The following is a 20,942-nucleotide window of genomic DNA, read 5'->3' as shown; positions in this document are numbered from 1 at the left end:
GACCTATACACCATTTATATAATAGAATATCATATTATAACATCAATATTTCAGTTAGAAATGATAGGAGAGCACACATTATTTCCTTGAGAATGAATACACACACACATTGCATTGAGTAGGGCATGGGGTGAAAATGCTTCCAAAAAATCCCTAACATATATAATAATGTTTGGATAAATAAAATAATGAATTTCCCTCTAATATTGAGAATGCATGAATACAATTTGGATATCATTATACTTAAGAATCAACATCATAGTTCGTACTTTCTAGTTGCTTGCACAAGCTTGCTAAACATTTTTTTGGATTGAAGAAGCTACTCTTATGCACATTGTGAAAATAGCAAGGTCATGAGGGACATGAAAATATTAACTCACTATGAATTTCCTTTTTGAAGAGAAAATCATTAGGGCTAGAAAATAAATTTCAAAATATTACCATAGTCTGAAATAGTTTCATGGTAGAACGATCTCATTATTCATTGAAAACAAATTAATAAATGGCGATATCACGATCACCTATAAGCCCCATTCTTTTTAGGATTACATCGAAAGTTATGTCGAGAATGTTCTCAATATGACTTATGGGGTTTTAGAAAGTCATACAATGCAGCAATTAAGTGCATTGTATTTCAAATCAAAATCATGGCAACCAATATGGATCAAAAGTAACATGTGACAAACAGAAGCTCCACTCCATGATTTACTTGCTTTTTTCTATAACACTACTTACAAAATATCTGCTTATGCAAACTATAAAAATGAAAATAGTAATATGGTAAAAGTAATACTGAGAGATATTATCCCCGCCCTTTCAATAACAAAAATAATAAAGGTTGAAAGGCATGGATAGACCAAGTGGAATTATCCTAGTCTGCATTACACCCAGTACTATCAACCCCTAGATAGTGATGATATTACTCCTAACTGCAAATGTCCAAGAGCATCTTCTTGCTATCAACAATGTCGGTGAAGAAGTCATCAACAAGGCTATTGAAAAAGTGCTCCAATTGTTGAATTTTTTCAATCAAGCTCTCTTGGCTTTCAGGATAGTTTTTGTTGCTCCATTGGGATCCCATGGACCTCAGATCCAGTTGGCTAAATTTCTTCAACATCAATGACTATGTCTTTCCAACCTCATATAAAAAATGCAGGCATACCATACATGGTAGTCTTAATAAAATACCTTACCTGATCTATCTCAATATCCATTCCACATTGCAGACATGATGAATAATGTACCATTAAAATTTATAAATGAGACTGTTGCACCTAGAAAACCATAGATGGAGATATAAATATCCCACCAAGACTTGCATTTGGCATAATACTTTGAAACAACTTAAAATACTTCATCAGTGACTAAACATTGAAAAGCTCACTAGAGACAAAACATATCTCTAGAATATAACCACTTCCACTCAAGCCATGACCCCTATAAATATGCATGCACAAAAATTTACTTCGAAGTTTTCATTTTATCAGGCCCCGAGTATTATCGTCTACAAAAATGTCCAACTTAGAAGTTTGGACCATTGCTGCCAAGGAAAAAAAAACTATAAAATTACTACTCAACCAAAAAAATTGTGTAAAATAAAGTCCCCAGAAATTTAGATTAAAATAAAATTCATTAAAAAAATAAAACCAAAAACGAGTTCCCATTTGCAAAATTGGCCTCATTTCCATATTTAAAAGATAAAGCGTAAAAGTTAAACATTCGTAATCAATTTTTGAACAAACACAATATATTGCCCTAGAAAATAATTGATTTCTCAGTAAATCATATAAAAAAAAGTGGTTTCGTACAACTAGAAATTTATTAATGCCTTCAAGATATGAAACAATGATCAAGACATGGTGAGATGAAATTAACAATGCTTTAAACATGTATATATCAAATCACAAGATTCTCCTATCCAAATAGAAGACAATGAGAAAGAAGCTCATCAGGCTAACAAAATTATAAGATAAATTCACTTTCATAAATAAACATATCCAAAATCTAAGGCCACTTATGGTTTTATGAAAATCCCTTTAGAGCATAATAGCCTTGAGGACATCACAATAGACTGATATTGCAGTTCCCAACATAAGTACGCACAAATTGGAGTGTCTCAAAATTCCTTTCCACCTAATAAATAAAGTGAAGCTACATGGCAAAATAATGGATTGTCATCCTTTAAATATTTGCAAAATGTACATGCCACTACTTTGGCAAAGCCTACCAAATATATCAACTAGAAAATCACGTTGCGCCATCAAATTCTACATAGGTGTAGACCATCTGCTTCAATGTGCAAAAATGTTTCCACAAAACTGCTACCTACAAACTTTAATTGACAATTTAGGCACATAAAAATAGTAGTAGACATCCAACATCACAGGTTTTCCCAAATACAACCTTAAAAGTCACTCACTGAAACATGTTATGGATGTCACATTTGATAAATTAAAAATGCACCAAGATGCCACATCTTAGATTTCTTCCAAGACCTTGTGCAAAGGAATCAGCTGATAACATTTATCTTCTCAGTTCTTTATATATATATATATATATATATATATATATATATATATATATATATATATATATATATATATATATATATATACATATATATACAGTTGTTAATTATAAGTAGAGAAAGCAACATCTTCAGTTGCGATGTCGACAAAAAATAGCGTCATTCTCTGGTCTACCACCCAATTGATTTTCAAGTGGTCAATTTGTTGATAGGTAGAACATCCCTATCTTCTTTTTGCATGCTTTACTCCCAAATTTTCAATAGGTTTAATTCCGATAATAGGTAGAAAACCATACTATTTCTTAAACTAAAATGGGGAATTTTATAAAATAAATAGTAAAAAATGAAAAATTGAATTTTAAATGAGCCTATCCCACCTTACCACCACTCTAAATAAATAATCATAATATCAAGCTACAATCTGATCAAGATGCATATGTTCAATCCAGGCACTTAAAACCGAATGGTCAAAATTTTCTATTTTCCCCTTGTGTGGCGTTTCCCCAGAAGAACCTACATTTCCTCCATCTTTACCCTTTGGTGTAGTTTCCTTTACCAATGTTTGAACCCAAGATAAATGTATTTCTTCATAACTATGGGGACCAAATGAGGCTGATTTTCTTAATTTTCTCAACTCTTCTCCTTGAACTCCCCAAACAACTTTACCTGTAGGAGAGCCCCAATGAGACCATGAACTAGGATTCAAAGTAGCTCCCAATTCACGAGAACTATGGCTCAGTTTTTCCCTTTGATCTGGATTGAATCATTATATTGTTTGTTATCCATATTGATGCATCCAGAGTGGAAAAAGTGGATGAATCATCTCATGGGACCTTTTTACCAGCATGACTCGAAACGTCGACTACAAAACATGAACACTGTGGAAAATCCGAACTCCATTCAAAAATCACACCACAGTAATCTGCAAACTAAAATGACCTAGTTTGGCAAAATGGGGTCTGAAACCTTGAGGGAGCATTTTGAGGCATCAAACAACCTTTTTTGGGGGTAAAACTTTATCACTTTCGTGTATCACCTTTCATGTTGTTCTACACACAAAGATATTTCCAACAACGCAAGAAATTAGTCAATCAGATTCCATATGAAAAAGTTAAGTTACTTAGAAGTTAACCTTCATGTTTTCATGGCTATAGTTCGAGACAATGCCATGTCAGCCCCCATTATTCATGGAAAAGGGGCTAGCCACAAGTTTGTGATGTAAAAAAATCTAGAAGAGTCTATATTGTAACTATATTTAAGAGTTGATGTAGTCAAACTTAACCACTAGTAGGCTATCGAGTTGTGTTATAATTGGGCCACTAGGAGGAAAAGGAATTCCATTCTTTTGAGAGCATTATGTTCCATAGCTGAGAAAAGCTAGCTAGGAGAGATAGGAGGTACAACACACATAGAGGATTTGTGCACTGTAGCAGCCCATGGGCCATAGGAATTACTTCTTTGTACCTACAACCATATTTCCAGACTGAGAAAGAGAGTGAAGCAGCCTCACCTTCCAACTGGGTTTTCTCCCGAAAGGGTTTCCCAGAGCATATTTTGTGTCTTATGTGTGTGTGTAATATTCTTTTGTTGTTCTCCACTTTTCTGCATAATTTCCATTCGAATGCATGCACTAATTACAATTAAATTTACAGATCTAGAGTTTTAATAGAACTGTGATAGTGTAAAAATATTGCATTTTGATATTTTATTATCGGATATGTTATTACGAATTGTCCAGTGGAATATCCACGGTAGTTTACGGATCACCCTCTCAACAAAAGCAACAAGTGTTAAATTTAAGGTTGTAACCATAGATGACGATAAGGGAAACCCACATGTATTATGACGTTCCACATCTACACAACAAGGTGACATTCTACCAAGGGATCCCAACCCATATGAGGAATATTGGAAATGTGATTGCATCAAAGAATTTCCAGGGCTCTGAGGTTTTATTGCAACCTGCTTCATATATGTATTCCCTGTGAAATTGCCTTTGTATTTATAGGAGGCAACATCTAGTTTTAAATCTACATATGTTCCTGGGATTTCTTATGAGCTTGCAGTTAGGGACTCATATGAGAAAAGATGGAAGGTTCAAGAACTGTTAATCTAGGTGTTAGGAAACCAGCTCACAAAAAGATAGAAAAGAAAAATCAACGCCTTATTATTTAGCCTCTTCGAGGGGGCAACCTCCTATACATTACATAAATGAACAATTCTTGGACGATACAAATGACAAGACCTCCTTTCTATATATAGGAGTCTAAGGGGTCATAATATAATCAGAGTCGACATAACAATAATAATGTAAGGGCACAATAATAATAATAGTGGGCTTCTATGGGGCACAATGATAACAATATGGGGACTACATGGGCATGAAAATATAATAAGGGGATTGTACTAATAACAATAAGGGGTTACACTAGTACTATAGGGACCTAACATGCCCCTCCCCTAACAAGTGTTGTCCTCAACGCTTGAGTAGTTCTTGATGCTTCTGTATAAATTCTTGTCCTCCCATGCAGAATCTTTAGCGGGTAAGTTCTTCCACTTGACGAGATACTTTGAAATTGATCTATTTCATAGCTTTCGATTTCTCGGTTCTATGACTGCTTTAGATTCCAATATGATTTTTCCTTCCTTGTCAATTTCTCGCAATACTGTTTGCATTGGGATCTTCTGCAACTTTTGAATGAGTTCCCACTCCTTTAGGCATATGGATATATGTAAGGCTTGATGTGGAACACTTCGTGGAATCAAATGAATAGCATGATCATGATCACGAATAGGTGGGAGGCCTTTGGGAGTCTCAAATACCTTGGAATGATTGTCCAAAACGTTTTGGAGATCTGGATAAAGACATGCTTTCGATGTGGGATCCTCTAGTGAACATAATTGTGCAATTACACCCCGTTGTTCTTTATTTAGAAGCTTTGTCATGTTGTTAGAGTTGATTATCTTTCCAGGTTTTCCTTCGATACTCCTCAATTCAAATTCCTTTCCTTCCCAAAAAAATTTCAAGAAAAGTTCTTGAAAATTAAAAGCTATCGTACCCAAAGATTGTAGCCATTGGACTCCTAGTAAAACATCAGCACCACCCATTGGAATGGAAAGCATTGGGCTATTCAATACATATTCTCCCATGGATAGCTTGATATTATGCCACTTTCCAGAGAAATTTATGGTTCCTCCACTTGCAACCATCACTTGACACTCTGGTGCTGGATATAGGAAGCAATTCAATTCCTTGGCTATCTTACAATCAGTAAAATTATGGGTACTGCCCGAATCAATCAACACTCTTACCTTTTTCTTCTTGATATGTCCTTCTATCTTGATAGTTTGAGGAGAGGTAATTTCTTCCAATGCATTACAAGATATGGTCGGATTTATTTCTTGAGACTCGATGTGATCTTTCAATTCTTGAACATTGTTCTTCTTGATATGTCCTTCTATATTGATAGTTTGAGGAGTGGTAATTCTATCCAATGCATCACAAGATATGGTCGGATTCATTTCTTCTTTCTCGATGTGATCTTTCACTTCTTGAACCTTTTTCTTCTTGATATGTCCTTCTATCTTGAGAGTTTTAGGAGTGGTAATTCTTTCCAATGCTTTACAAGATATTGTCAGATTCATTTCTTCTTTCTCTGGGGTTGGTTCCTGGTGTACATACTCTTCCTTTGACGTTTCTTGATCCTTTTCTTCCTCCTCTCCACAACCAATGTAAAATAATTTATTCTCAGCACACTTATCACCTTTAATGTAATTGTTATCACAATTGTAACAAAGCCCCTTTTCTCTTTTTTTCCAATTGTTGCGGTGTAACCCTTGTAGGTTGTGGAAGGCTAGGAGAAACAACACTTCCATCTTTATAATTGTGAGGGGTAGACTTCCTTTTTGCCATAATTTTTCTTTCCACTTTGTCACAAATCCCTTTTTCTCTTTTTTCTTCCAATTGTTGTGGTGTTTCTCTAAAGAAGGTGTTGCTCTTTGTGTCGTCATAATGTGCTATCATTTCCTCCATGAAAATTGACCACGTAACAAGTTGTTTACAAGAACAAAGCCCTTTATACCATAAAAATTGATTCGGTGCTAAATATGAAGATGCAATACATACCTTTTGTAATAGTGGTACACCATGTAGATCAAAATATTACTCCATTTGTAGTTTCCAATTCACTGGATCCTTTCCATCAAACTTCCTCATATCGTCTTTTCTTGATTTCAGGAGCTCGATCTTGAAATGACTGTAACTCTGTACTTTCAGATCTCAAAGTTTTGAAATTGTCTCCTACAGTAGTTGTCTAAGTCCTCTTTCTTACCCAGTAAGTCTTATCAGCATTTGATTCTCCAAGAAAGAGTTATGCCTAATCGCCTAAGATGACCTGATTATGTAATGTTTCAGTAGAGCGAACTTGTACAATGTGCCGCGTGTCACTGTTTTGACTTTCGTAAATAAAAACTATGCACAAAAAACTAATGTCTGTCCTCTTTCTATAACTTCTAACAAAATTTCAATTTGTTGCTCAGAGAGAAAGTTATGATGATTTTCCCAAGGTCACCTGTTTAGGATGTAATTCGTGTTGGGTGTGGAGCCTGATTATCTTTTGTATTCAAAGGTTTCAGCTCGATGTATGCCCCAGGAAGACTGTACACCCCTCCATGCAGGGTGGTGCGGGGGTAACTTGTCCCCCCCGCTGGGGTAAATCCCCCCCCGGCTGGGGGGTCTGGGGACCAGCGGTCCCCTGTCGGGGTTTTGGGCACAGCGCCCCCGAAGCTAAAAATAGATGTAAAATTGCCTTGTAAAAGTCTAGTAATTTCTAGTCAATCTGGGCCATTCATTAGGCGGATGATCTGATGGTAGAAGTTATGTTTAATTTAGGGTTTTTTTGCCCTAGAAGGCAACCCCTCACTATATATGAGGGAATTGTATTGCGCCTATGTATATCTCTATATTCTGAGTGAGGAAGAGAGAGGAGATTGAGAGCGAAGAGGGTGTTACAGCAGATCTACCGTAGGTTGTATCTCTTCAGTTTGCTAGATAATATAATAAAAGAAGGACTGGCTGTTTCTCCGTGGACGTAGCCCAAACTGGGTGAACCACGTATATCTGTGTCTCTCTTGTTTTATGTGTTTTCTGTGTTTATTTTTCTGCAATATTTTACGTGTTCCATTGCTCCATAATATATAATTTTCTAACAACTGGTATTAGAGCCGAAGGTCTATTTGGCTGATAAACTCACAGGAGAGAAGGGTTCCTGGTTCGAGTGGGAAAAATGGCGGAAGATGGTAGGTTTAGGGTCGAAAAATTTAACGGCCAAAACTACCAACTGTGGAAGATGCAGATAGAAGATTATCTTTATCAGAGAGATCTGTACCTACCATTGAGCGGAAAGACAAAGAAGCCGACGAGTATGACAGACACAGAATGGGATATTCTCGATAAAAAGGCACTTGGAACAATACGGTTGTGCCTAGTGGCGTCGGTAGCGTTTAATATTTCAAAGGAAACGACAACACAGGGTTGAATGTTAGCATTAGCCAAACTATATGAAAAACCCTCGGCGTCAAATAAGGTATTTCTTATGAAGCGTTTATTTAATATGAAGATGTCAGAGGGTGGATCTGTTGCTGATCATTTAAATGATTTTAATATAGTTACAAGTTAGTTAAGTTTTGTAGGGGTAAACTTTGATGATGAAGTTAGGGCTCTGTTATTTCTGTGCTCATTGCCAGAAAGTTGGAATGGTTTAGTTATGGTCATTAGTAACTCTGTCTCTGGATCTAGTACTTTAAAGTTTGATGATGTTGTCGGTGCAATCCTTAGCGAGGAAATGTGATGAAAAAGCTCCGGTGAGACATCAGGTAATGCTTTGACTACAGAGACTAGGGGAAGAAAAATGGAAAGAGGAAAGAGCTCTGGATATCACAGTAAGTCAAGAAAAGGAAGATCCAAGTCCAGATCGGGGATAGTGTGCTGGAAATGTGGGAAGAAAGGACACCTGAAGAAACACTGCAAGTCTTGGAAGGGAAAAGAAGGAGATGTGTAGCAAGAAGCTAATCATGAAGCGAATGTAATAGGTGATGTGTTGCAAGATGCTTTGATTCTTTCATTAGAAAATATTATTGATGCCTGAGTGGTAGATTCAGGGGCCTCATTCCATGCCACACCTAATAAGAAACATTTTCATGATTATGTTCAAGGAGATTTTGGACAAGTTCAATTGGGTGATGATAAACCCTGTAAAATCGTTGGAATGGGTACAGTTTTCATAAAACAACAAAATGGAAATCAGTGGCTATTGAAGAATGTAAGGCATGTTCCAGATCTAAAGAAAAATCTGATTTCAATAGGGCAGTTGGGAGGTGAAGGTTGCGTAAGTACTTTCACATATAAAACCTGGAAGGTCACTAAAGGATCCCTAGTAATAGCGAAAGGAGAAAAGGTTGGTACATTGTATTTATGCAATGGTATTTCTAATTCTGTTAATGATTTAACCTCTACAGGAGAAGATACGACATTGTGGCATCATAGGCTCAGGCACATGAGTGAGAAGGGGATGCAGATTCTTCACTCAAGAAATTTGCTTCCAGGTTTGAAGCATGTTGATTTAAAATTCTGTGAGAATTGTGTTTATGGAAAACAGAAGAGAGTCAGATTCCTTAGAGTTGGGAAAGAAAAGAAGAGCAAAAAATTAGAGCTTGTGCATACAGATGTATGGGGACATGCTCAGGTATCATCTCTTGGTGGCTCTCATTATTATATTACTTTTATTGATGATGCAACCAAAAAAACCTGGATTTATTGTATTTGAAATAAATCTGATGTATTTGATACTTTCAAGAAATGGAAAGCTTTGGTTTAAAATGAGACAGGGAAATGGTTGAAGTGTCTCAGATCAGATAATGGAGGTGAATATTGCAGCAAAGAGTTTGATAGGTACTGTTCAGAGAATGGAATTCACAGAGAGAAGACAGTTCCAGGAACACCACAAGAAAATGGTGTGTCAGAAAGGATGAACAGGACATTCATGGAGCGCGCAAGGTGCATGAGATTGCATGCAGGATTGCCTTTAAAATTTTGGGCCGATGCTGTAGATATTGTTGTTTATCTAATAAACAGAGGGCCTTCAAGTTCCTTGGATGGTGGTATTCCAGAGGAGGCATGGATAGGTAAAAAGGTAAACTACATTTTTAAAGACTTTTGGTTGTGAAGCCTTTGTCCACATTAATAAAGAAAATAGAACAAAGCTTGAGGCAAAATCAAAGAAATGTACCTTTATTGGATGTGGTGTTAATGATTTTTGTTATCGCTTATATGATTATGAAAATCACAAAATCATTAGGAGCAGAGATGTAATATTCAATGAAAAGGTCTTGTATAAGAATCAGTTGCAGGAAAAGAAACAAGAAAAAGAAAATAGAGAATACACAGTGCTTGACGATATCACAGGAAAAGTGATGGTGCCTGAAAATCATAATGATCAACAGCCAAAACAACAACCACAATAGCAACAAGCACTTCAAACACTTGAAAGTGGTGTTAGAAGATCTACCAGGATAAGTAGACCCCCTGAACGATACTCTCCTTCATTATATTATGTATTGTTGACTGATTCTGGTGAACCAGAATGTTATGAAGAAGCAGTGTAGGTAGAAACCAGGAAGAAGTGGGAGCAAGCCATGAAAGAAGAGATGGACTCCTTAGCACATAACCAGACTTGGGACTTAGTCAGGTTTCCTGCAGGTAAAACAACATTGCAGAATAAATGGGTTTACAGGTTGAAGGAAGAAGATGGAGGAAAACAGAGGTACAAAGCTAGACTTGTGGTGAAGGGGTTTGCACAGAAGAAAGGTATTGATTTTGATGAAATATTTTCTCCTGTTGTTAAAATGACTTCAATCAGAACTATTTTAAGTCTAGTAGCCGTTGAAGATTTGCATCTTGAGCAATTAGATGTAAAGACAACCTTTCTCCATAGGGATTTGGAGGAAGAGATATATATGCAGCAGCCACAAGGATATGAGGTAAAAGGGAAGGAGAAACTAGTGTGCAAGTTGAAGAAGAGCTTGTATGGCTTAAAACAGGCTCCAAGGCAGTGGTATCTAAAATTTGATAGGTTTATGTCTAAACAAGGTTATACTAGATGTCACTCTGATCATTGTGTTTATCTCAAAAGGCAAAATGATGGCAGCTATATTATATTGTTATTGTATGTAGATGACATGCTTGTTGCAGGTTCTAACATGCAGGAAATAAATGTGCTCAAAAGGAAATTGGCAAACTCATTTGCAATGAAGGATTTGGGTGCTGCAAAACAAATCCTTGGTATGAGAATAATTAGAGATAGGAAGAATCACAAATTAACATTGTCTCAAAGTGAGTACATAGAAAAGGTGGTGAAAAGGTTAAATATGCAAAATGCAAAACCAGTTAGTATACCTTTGGCTAGCCATTTCAAATTAAGGAAGGAGACGTGTCCCAAGACTCAGGAAGAAATGGCTCATATGTCGAAAGTTCCATATGCATCAGCAATTGGAAGCTTAATGTATGCAATGGTCTGCACAAGGCCTGATATTGCACATGCAGTGGGAGTTGTAAGCAGGTACATGCACAATCCAGGAAAAGAACATTGGATGACGGTGAAGTGGATTCTCAGGTATTTGAGAGGTACCACAAATCAAGCATTATGCTTTGGTGGTTCAAACATTGCTCTACAGGGATATGTTGATGCAGATATGGCAGGTGATAGAGATAACAGGAGGAGCACAACAGGTTATGTGTTTACTGTAGGTGGAACAGCTGTTAGTTGGGTTTCAAAAATCCAAAGTGTTGTTGCACTTTCAACAACGGAAGCTGAGTATGTTGCTGCTACAGAGGCTAGTAAAGAAATGATTTGGTTACACAGGTTTCTGGATGAATTGGGTAAGAAGCAGGAGTTGGGCAGGTTATACAGTGACAGCCAGAGTGCCATACATCTAGCAAAGAACTATGCATTTCATTCCAAGACTAAACATATACAGCTCAAGTACCATTTCATACGATCAGCATTGGAAGATGGACAGTTGAAGCTGGAAAAGATAGACACTAGCTAGAATCCTGCAGATATGCTAATAAAAGTTGTAACTAGGGAGAAACTGAGAATCTGCTCAGTTTCAATTGGTCTTCAAGTATGATGAAGAAGATGAGAAACAACTAGGTCCAAAGTGGAGTCATTGTCTAGCAAATGAAGCAGCGTTGGAGTTGCTATAATCAGTCTTCAAGTGGGAGATTGTTGGGTGTGGAGCCTGATTATCTTCTGTATTCAAAGGTTTTAGCTGGATGTATACCGTAGGAAGATTGTACACCCCTCCACGCGGGGGAAACTTGTCCCACCTGCGGGGATCCGGGGGCTAGTGGTCCCCTGGCGGGGGTTCGGGGGCAGCGCCCCCGAAGCTAAAAATAGATGTAAAATTGCCTTGTAAAAGTCTAGTAATTTCTAGTCAATCTGTGCCGTTCATTAGGCAGATGATCCGATGGTAGAAGTTATGTTTAATTTAGGGTTTTTTTGCTCTAGAAGGCAACCCCTCACTATATATGAGGGAATTGTATTGCGTCTATGTATATCTCTATATTCTGAGTGCGGAAGAGAGAGGAGATTGAGAGCGAAGAGGGTGTTACACCGGATATGTTGTAGGTTGTATCTCTTCAGTTTGTTGGATAATATAATAAAAGAAGGACTAGCTGTTTCTCCATGGACGTAGCCCAAACTGGGTGAACCACGTATATCTGTGTCTCTCTTGTTTTATGCGTTTTCTGTGTTTATTTTTCTGCAATATTTTATGTGTTCCATTGCTCCGTAATATATAATTTTCTAACAATTCAGGAGTCTGCAAAAACCCTAACTTCCTCGGATCATATATCCAAAAATATAGCGAGACAAGATCTGAAGTTCGGACCCGAGATTTAGAACGATCTCTTCTCAAATAGGTTTTTTTCTTTAGCTTATGAAATTTCGTAGCAAAAATGTTATAGAAAAAATACCACGATGACTTGTTTTAGACGAAATTATGGAGCTTGCAAAAACCCTAAATTCCTCATATCATATATCTGAAAATGTTGCGAGACAAGATCTGAAATTCAGACTCGCGGTTCAACAAGATTTCTTCTCAAATGGTTTTTTTTTTTTAGCTTCTGAAATGTCGCAGATTAAACATTATAGCGAAAATACCACGATGACCTGTTTGGAGCAGCGAAACCCTAGAATCCAAAGCTCTGATACCAAATGTTAGGAAACTAGCTCACAAAAAGATAGAAAAGAAAGATCAACACCTTATAATTCAGCCTCTTCGAGGGGGCAACCTCCTATACATTACACAAATTAACAATTCTTGGACGATACAAATGACAAGACCTCCTTTCTATACATAGGAGTCTAAGGGGTCATAATATAATCAGAGTTGACATAACAATAATAATGTAAGGGCACAATAATAACAATAGTGGGCTTCTATGGGGAACAATAATAACAATATGGGGACTAAATGGGCACAACAATATAATAAGGGGGTTGTACTAATAACAATAAGGGGATTCACTAGCACTATAGGAACCTAACACTAGGAGATGTTACCTCAAAGGCAAACAAGTCTTCAAGATTTGTTAGAGAAACAATATTGATGCCATGACTCTTGTATTTTCTATATATTGTTTTGGTGTTCTCACCACCATATATGACAACAACAACATTCATCCTGGCTTGTGTGGAGAGTGGAGAAAAATCTTTCAGGAGTTGCCCTTCATAGTCTAAAATTTGAGGAGAATCCTCAACAGAAATGTCTTTGGGTACTTATCTTCAGCCAAAAGGGTTTTGTCCTTAAAATCTGCCATGAACCCTTTTGTCAATGTACAATGCCACCCATGGTCATTTAAAAGGAGAAAAGCATGATGAAGAAATTGGTTGAGCATGAGATAGAATTTATCTAGGCACATATGAGAAATTCCACTATATTCGTGTACCAGTTAAGAGAAAGACCTGGAGGTAGTGCCTAGTGAGGGCGAGGTCAAGGGTTTGAATCAAAGAGGCAATATTTTCGATGAGCTAGGCCACTTGGTTCTTGTCGGCGTGCCAGGCGCAGTAGAAGAGACCTTCCAGAGCTTCTTGAAGTCAAGATCAGAAACGTGGGTTTAGGCTTCGAGCCATCTCTTGAGAAGCTCGATTGTTGTGTGACAAGTCTTCTCTTCGGACGCTTTTACCATTATCCCACAGTGAATGCAGGATTTTGTAACTGAGTAATATTGGTCGAATCAATCCAAGGGCCCAAGTTATTTCTATTGTTTAACACCCAAATCAAGGACACACGAAGGCACAGGTGGCACGGGAGGGGAGTTCTTCTTAGAGGAACACCTTACAACGTAATTTTTTTTTCCCAGAGGCAAAATCGTAATTTCTATTAAAAATAAATTACATTTTGTAAATGCATTTAAGCATATTCAAATAGAGAGGCACTGCCTATCTTCAACAAAATTATGTTCAGGGACATATGTGATCAAAACATTGATACCTTATGTCCACGCAGGGAATGGCGTAGTTATTATTATTATTATTAAAAATGTTGATGATGATAATAATGATGATTGCGATTTTTTATTGAAGTTAATGTTGATTTATTAGATTAAAAAAAGGGTGAAGATTTTTTTTTATAGTTTTATTTATATGGTCAAAGAGCTAGGTGAAAATGTTTCATAAATATCTATAGTTTTAGTGATTTAAAAGGTTAGGAAGGTTGATATTGTTATAAATATTTTGTAATTATTATTTAATGTGGGCATATACATGATATCTTGGGAGAAGGTGTTTTTCATCCTCCACCTTCTTAGTATTACAAAAAATATTACTACATTCATTTAATGGTGTTTTATGAATCATCCAATGCCACTGTTATTTTAGCTATGTTGATTTTATTCTTTCATGCTATTTATAATAAAAAGAAATTTTAATCTTCTAAATTAGAGTCCATGACCTAGTACAACTTGAGTGGCCGAATGGGTGTTAAAATATGTGTTTCCTCGTAAGAGCTTAAAGATTCAAAGTAGAGTATGTACACCTCTATCTTATACACGAATTTGGTGTGTGACCTTAAAATTAGATTCATATTACCATCATCTTAACTATCTCTTATCCTCTAATTCTTTATATCATAACAATTTACATTTATGCACGATGACCTCCTCCTCCATCCATAATGATTTAGCCAAGTCTTGACATCTTTATGCCAACCTTTCTAAGTCATGGAGCCTTTCACTTGAGTTTGAAGTAATCTTAGGAAGTCATTTGTATTTCATATTGTTTTTTTTTGCTTGTACATCAATTACCTAGTCATAGCCACACTCTCAATGCAGGAAGGACTAGCTTGTATGGGGAGAACAAGATAAGGTGTATTGAGTTTATGAATTATAAATTTTGGGATTTGCTTGATCTTTCTTTATGATTCTTTAGAGATTGTATAGCTACAAACATCAAATACATATAAGGTAATGGGATTGACAAGAGCCTCAAACAATTTTTTTCCTGCAATAGAAATCGACTATTTTAGGATTATTTTCAAGACGAAATTTGATTTTCCACCCTCCATTTATTATTTTCTCAATATTGTAGTTTCAATTATGCTTGTGATGAAGGTCTACTCCAATATAGATATTTCTGTAAGTAACTTCCTTTAAGTTGTTATTATCATTACACAAAATTAAGATTGGTGATCGTTTTGTCTTCATTATCATAACTTTGTTTTGTCATAATTCACTATGAGCCCAAGACTAAAACAAAAATCCTTGAATATTCTTAATTGCTTTTTCTAGATCAAAGGTACACCTTGTCATAAAAACAATAATATAATTGTACACAAGAAAAATGATAATTATTGTAATTGGAATAGTGCTAGTGCAACCTACTTATTCCAATATGTGTTAAACTTGTTAATACAACTTTGCTTAACTTCTATATTACAACTTGTCATAAAAACAATAATATAATTGTACACAAGAAAAATGCTAATTATTGTAATTGGAATAGTGTTAGTGCAACCTACTTCTTCCAATATGTGTTAAACTTGTCAATACAAATTTGCTTAGCTTCTCTATTACAATTAATTGTTTTCAACCACCATTTGTATCATTGAACTTAGTAATAACATTCTTGTACATCATTTAACATAGAAAAGTCAACTTAATACGGTTATTAGTACATTCATTTTAAATAATCCTATATTAAACTAGGTGGTCCATGGTTTAACCCTTTTATCCTAAATTTTAGCTATATGCTATTTTCTTTTCAATATAATCTCTTATAACTTAGCTAAAAAAGGATTGATCATAATGATCATATAAGTAGAGAAGTTTCTTTTTTCCTTGTCTTAAAAATAAGAACAATAAGATTTTGAGTTCATGTTTTAGTTAAACAATTTTCCATTGTAAAATTGAAGAACTTCTAAACTTACAAGAAAATATACAAAATCTCTATTTTTTTTAATAGGACTCCTATTTGATAGGCTTTGATATCCGTAATTTACATTTTACAAAACATTTATCCATATTCTATATGTTTCAAAATAAAAACCTAATACTTTGTAATAAATGTTAAAATATGTCTTTAAAATAAAACATCTTATAAATATTTAAACACTATCTTAAACATTCATAAACTTAGAATTTTCATAAAACCTTTTAAAATAAAATATCAATCAAAAAAATTATTACCTTTTCTTATTTTCCGAGTTAAACCTTCTTTTCATACTTTCAAATTATAACTTAAATATATATAATATATTTTTCCGTTAATCAATAATTTATAAAAGAAAATAATAATAATAATAATAATATTATTATTATTAAAATTTTAAAATTATTATGTTAGAGCGCCAAAAACATTTCAATGCTTATTAATAATTTTAAATTTTTATTTTATAATTAGTAATAAAAATATTATTGTAAATTTTAAATTAATATTAATATACCATTAGTAAATTTGTCTTTGTCTGAAAGCTCCAAATCTATCTTACTAGGAATCTCTTGGGGATCACGTGGGTGGCCAATCAACTCGAAGAGAATTTTTTTACCTGGGCTTTGGGCTTTCGTTTGTATCACAGAATTGGAAAGGTCGAGTGATATCCTAACTCATAGGAAAAATTAGGTCAGGACGAGAACTTAGATTGGCTGACTTTACAAACTGTGTATGAGAGACCCACCACATAAATTTCAGACACACCTCATTTTATATCTCTCTCTCTCTCTCTCTCTCTCTCTCTCTCTCTCTATATATATATATATATATATATATATATATATATATATATATATCTATATCTATATAGATATACACAAAGATATATACCAACTATGTGAGACACCCCTCCCCTCATCTTCTTTTTTTATATTATATAGAGAGGGGTACTCTCCTTGCAGAGTATTATGATTACTATTATTAAGTTTAAAAATGAGATTTATTTTTGAATTATGTTTTAGGTGATTCTTTCATTTTGAAAACCATTCCCATTCATCATTGTCATCGTTGAACCAAGCCTTCCTTGCAGTACATATTCGTATATTAACTAAAAACATGAAATGGTGAAACCCGTGGTGGCATGTGTCACAAGCAAAAATGTTGATAAATAGTATGTACATTGAAATCATTGGAAACATTACATTCACCATAAATTTAGGGCTTCTTTCTACAACTTTAGGCCTTCCTTCAATAGTTGGCGGAGTTGTTTTGGAAAGTTTTGCACCGGACAACCCTCAACCCATCGTATTTTTGGATAGTCAACAGCAGAAAGGTAGTTTCAGAAAGTTTTGCACCGGACAACTCTCGCATATCATGGCATCCGTCAATGTCTAGCCTACTGAGCTTCTTGAGCTGTTCCAACCCCGGAATGCTCCTCAGCCTTTTGCATCCATAAGCATACAATTTCTCCAAAGATATCAACATCTCAAGATTTGGCAGCTCCTCTAGTCTTTCACACCCAACAACATGTGGCGCCTTCAGCTTCTTAAGCTCTCCCAACCCCGGAATGCTCCTCAGCCTTTTGCATCCAGAAGCATTCAATTTCTCCAAAGATATCAACATCTCAAGATTTGGCAGCTCCTCTAGCCTTACACACCCATAAACACATAGGTTTTTCAGCTTCTTGAGCTGTCCTAACCCTAGAATGCTCAGCCTTTTGCATCCAGAAGCATTCAATTTCTCCAAAGATATCAACATCTCAAGATTTGGCAGCTTTTCTAGTATTTCACACTCGCTAATGTTCAGATATTGAAGTTTTGATAAACCACAAAGCCCACCTATTTGTGTCAATTTCCCACATTCACTCAAGCTCAGGCGTTGAAGGTTTGGGCAAACACACTCTGGAAAGAATACCTCTGATATTTCTGTATAGGCCAGATGTATCTCCTTGAGCCCAAGCATGCATTTGTCATCGTCATGGAAGGACTCCAATTTATTCAATTCTCTACCCCTTTCTCTTTCTTCTTCAATCTCTTTAAATGGTAGTTCCAGCAACGGACAAAAGACCACCTCTAAATATAGAAGATTGTTCATCTTCAAAAGTTCTTGTGGTAAGTGTTCTATCCCACACCTCTCGATATGCAACTTTTCCAACTGAGACAACGGTGGAAAGGGATTGGGCAAGTATTTCAATATAGGTGCTCCAGCGATAAAAAAACTTTTCAAGCTCCTGAGGTTAGACAACAAAAGAGGAAGCAGCACTTCCAAATAATTGTAAATGTGTTAGAAAACCTGCACAGATGAATCTAGCTAGTAAAGGTTGAACACAGCTTTGCAGAGCAAAAACACTAAAAGAAAATCAAAAGAAGAAAAGAATGATTCATTGAAAATAGGTTACAATGCTCATGATATAGCATTACTGAGTGAAGATCCCAAGTTAATGCACCATAGTGGTGATCAATGAGAAAACTCAACACCTACAACAAGTTCCGGAGATAACTAGCCAGTTGCGGAGTGAAAGAAGGAGCAAATCAAGGAGTAAATCATGCAAAAGGAATATTGCATGCAGTCCCATGCTCTAACTAAGAGTCCGCATGTAGGTGTGTAGTAGTTCCAACAGTAGTTCCAACATGCAAAAGGAATCTTGCATGCAGTCCCATGCTCTAACTAAGAGTCCGCATGTAGGTGTGTAGTAGTTCCAACACCCCCCCTGAACAACACTATGGGGAAAAATAGAAAATGGGCCCTGACAACTAAGGCCAAAGGTCACCCAAAAGACAGTGCAACTTGTACTAAAATTGAGGAAAGAGGGAAAACCTCGTGGGAAAACCCCCCCCTCAAAATACAATGTAATCAAAAGAAAAGAGGAAGAAAAGACAATTGCTAAGCAACTGTGTCCTTCACTCCAAGACGATCACGCAGAGAGCGAAACTTCTGCTCAGTGATTGTCTTGATGAAGATCTGCTGAGGGACAAAACTGCAAATCAATGACCCGATCATGTACTAAGTCTCTAATGTAGTGCATATGGATCTCTATGTGCTTCGTCTGCTGCCGCTGTACTGGATCCCTGCAAAATTTAAGAGTGCTCTGGTTGTCACACCAGATGACAATGGGCTGGTGGAACTGGACACCCAACTCAGTGAGGAAGTGTTGTAGCCACATAGCCTGAATGGTGATGTTGACTACTCCTCTGTACTCAGCCTCAGCTGAAGAGAGAGCAATAGCATCCTGCTTCTTGCTCGACCAACAGATAGGGCCAGATCCTAGACTGAGTGAATATCCGGAGGTGGACTTGCGATCAATGCTGTCTTCCGCCCAATCAGAATCTGTGAAGCCAAGGAATTCAATGCAGTGCCTGTTGCATAATGAATCCCGAAGGTGATGGTGCCCTGCACATATCGGAGGATGCGCTTGAAAACATTCCAGTGTAGCTCATGCGGCTCCTGCATGTATCTGGAAACTGCCCCTACTGCATATGAGAGATCTGGTCTGGAGTGGGTGAGGTACAATAAGCTCCCCACTAGCTATCGGTAGAGAGTGCTGTCAACTAATGGAGTGTTACCTCCATCCTCAAGGCGGACCCCAGACAGAAAAGGAGTTGGTGCTGGCTTGCAGTCAGTCATGCGAAATCTCTCGAGGAGATCTCGTGCATACTTAGCCTGAGAGAGTTTGATGCCTGTGGCATCCTGGCTGATCTCAAGACCAAGAAAGAAGTGTAATGGACCCATTTTCGTCATCAAGAACCTATCATGCAAGGCCCTCTTGACTGTAGCAATGGCTGAAGCCGAGCTGCCAGTGATTAGGGGATCATCCACATACAAAACTAAGATAAGAAGAGAAGCATGTGTCCTGAGCATGTAAACATTTGGGTCAGACTTACATCTTTCAAAGTTTTGTGATAAGAGAAAAGAATCCATCTTCGCATACCAAGCTCTCGGGGCCTGCTTAAGGCCGTAGAGAGATTTCTTCAGTCTGCAGACCAAAGATGAATCTGAATGAAACCATGTGGCTGCTCCATGTAGATCTCCTCAGATAGATCTCCGTCAAGAAAGGCATTCTTCACATCCATCTGATGTACTTCCCATCCCTGGGCAGCCGCAATGGCAAGTGTAAGGCGTATGGAATCCATCTTTGCTACTGGAGCAAAGGTCTCATCATAATCAATGCCATGCACTTGTTGGAAGCCTTTGGCTACTAGCCTCGCTTTCCGTCTGGTGATTTTCCCATCCGCAGCACTCTTGGTCTTGTAGACCCATTTGCATCGGAAAAGTTTCCTTCCTGAAGGAAGAGGGACCAGATCCCAAGTCTGGTTCTCGAGGAGGGAGTTATACTCCTCCTCCATGGCGGACTCCCAAGATGGATGCCCAGCAGCCTCAACATAACACTGTGGATCAGAAGAATGAACCAAATGACAATGCCAGGATGGTGATGGTTCAGTGGCAGTGAGGGAAAGAGGAGGCTCAATAAACTCTGAGCTAGTCCTCTGCAGATCAAAATTATCCCCCAAAAGACCATTTCTAGCAGCTGGGTGGTCTTGTGCATATATCTCACGTAAGCTCCTTGTTCTCTGATTTATGACAGGGGAATATTCACTGCTGGAAGCCCGATTTGGGCTTGGATGTGGATCATCATATGCATGCACTAGATTTGTATCTGAAGACTCTGTCTCTGCATCTGCATGCTCTACCTCGGCATCTGCATGCTCTGAATCTACATCTGAGTGTACTGAGTCATCATCTCGGACATGAGGTAGATAAAAAGTGTCTTGAGGTGCATGCGAGAGACTTTCCTCAAATTTGACACTTCGCTCAATGATGAGCTTGTCCGTAGAATAAATCAGGAGCCGGTATCCCTTAACACCATCAAGGTTTCCAACAAAGATGCACTCAATGCTCTGTGGATCAAGAGCTTTCCTCTTTTCAGAGGG

The sequence above is a fragment of the Pinus tabuliformis genome, chromosome 8, assembly GCF_031772625.1.
Source record: "Pinus tabuliformis cultivar Carrire ecotype Pingquan chromosome 8, CPIR1, whole genome shotgun sequence".
In the NCBI taxonomy this organism is placed as follows: Eukaryota; Viridiplantae; Streptophyta; class Pinopsida; order Pinales; family Pinaceae; genus Pinus; species Pinus tabuliformis.
This window is presented reverse-complemented; position numbering follows the sequence as displayed.